Consider the following 1,695-nt stretch of genomic DNA (forward strand, 5'->3'; position numbering starts at 1 on the left):
TGTTTATAATGTTATGCTTTTACCATCTTCACATCTTCCTGGCATATGTTGTTGGAGTTTTCCGCTGGATACAGCTAGTAGTTTGTATGCAATTCATATTCACTACAAAAATATAGTCACAAATCCAAAATACTTCTTAAGACTCAAGTGTTGACACATGGCACGTTGGACCCATTTAGTGTATTATATACATATACAGTACGTATACATATACAGTACATATGTGTATACTGCTGGCTAGATGTGGCTCATGGGCCACAGTTTGATAAGTCTCAAAAGATTTCACCAAGATCTTATAAACGCTTATGAACAATAATAGCTTGTTTATTTATGGAACATTTAAAAAGCAAAAACTCATAAGTTATGTTACATTGTAGAATGATAACAAAGTGCACTTGTACTATACTGTAGTATAACATTAAAAAAACAGGTGACAGGTGTTACAATATGCGATTTTTACTTACACTTTATACATACTTAATGACTAAAATGTAATAGTTTTTTATTATTTTATTGAGGTATTGTGGTGATCATTAGATAGCTATCTTGTTTTCCTCTAGAAATACGATATTAAATACAGGATCGGTTTGCCTACCACTGTGATAGATGGTTTGCTGCATCTATCTCCAACATTCTTGGCTTCCTCAACAACTTCGCCACGATGATATACTGTATGTACTCATTGTTGATCTTGTTCCAGTGACTGCCTAAGTATCTTCAGTCTATCTTCTGTTACTTCTTCCTGTCTGTAAACCAGTGATCCTCACAATGTTTTTCACAGGAGCCACAGGCTGAGTCAAGGGGGGAGCCACAGTACATACATCTACAGATGAGTATTAGTATGTATAAATGGGCCATCTCACAAATAAGAACGAACACAGCCAATACACTTTCAAAAAACACCATGTACCTTAAAGCTATGATAAGTGGAAGCTGGCACTCGCATCTTTTACCTCCTTCATTATATAGATTTAAAAGTCCATTTTTCACTGACTACCTGGCATGTCATGACCTGGAAGGGTGTGTTGTTGCCATATGCAGTCATATAGACCTCCTGCATTGCCAGGTTTTTAACGGTGATCTCCTTTTTGGAAGAAGAAAGAAGCAAGTAACATGAATTGACGTCAAAGTCGGAGTACACTGCAGGTGTTATTTCAGCTCGCTCTACTCAGAAGTCACACCCCGTCTGCACTCTCCTCCTCACTTTCCTACATCTGTGTGCACTTCTCTAAATGATTGCAGTGTTATCAACACAAGAGAGGCCAATAATGTAACAATACAATGTTATACTTTAAGCATGTTTTGCCTCTGAGGTTATCCTCAAGAATGTTCTTGACATCTATCTGTGATGGTGGGTTGTTGCATTGTTGCAGAGCTTCCTTTAAGTGACATTTGGATGAGTTGAGTTAACTCATCTTTAGTGTGATTAATTGAGATTCAAATGTGAATCTATTGACAGCCCACAGTCAGATTGACTCTGATCACTGCAGTGCCAGACAACAATGCATGACAATGTTATGCCACGTCCACATAAACATCACCAAAACATATGTAAGACCAGGTCACGTCACAGCTCACAGGCGACTTACAACCATGTGCGCTCCAATAAACACCGTCAATATTGGGTGGGGGTGGAGATAGCGGCGGGGAGTGGGGGGGCTAACGCCTTCACCGTGATCTTGTAACGGACCGTGC

The sequence above is a fragment of the Synchiropus splendidus genome, chromosome 15 (assembly GCF_027744825.2).
Source record: "Synchiropus splendidus isolate RoL2022-P1 chromosome 15, RoL_Sspl_1.0, whole genome shotgun sequence".
In the NCBI taxonomy this organism is placed as follows: domain Eukaryota; kingdom Metazoa; phylum Chordata; class Actinopteri; order Syngnathiformes; family Callionymidae; genus Synchiropus; species Synchiropus splendidus.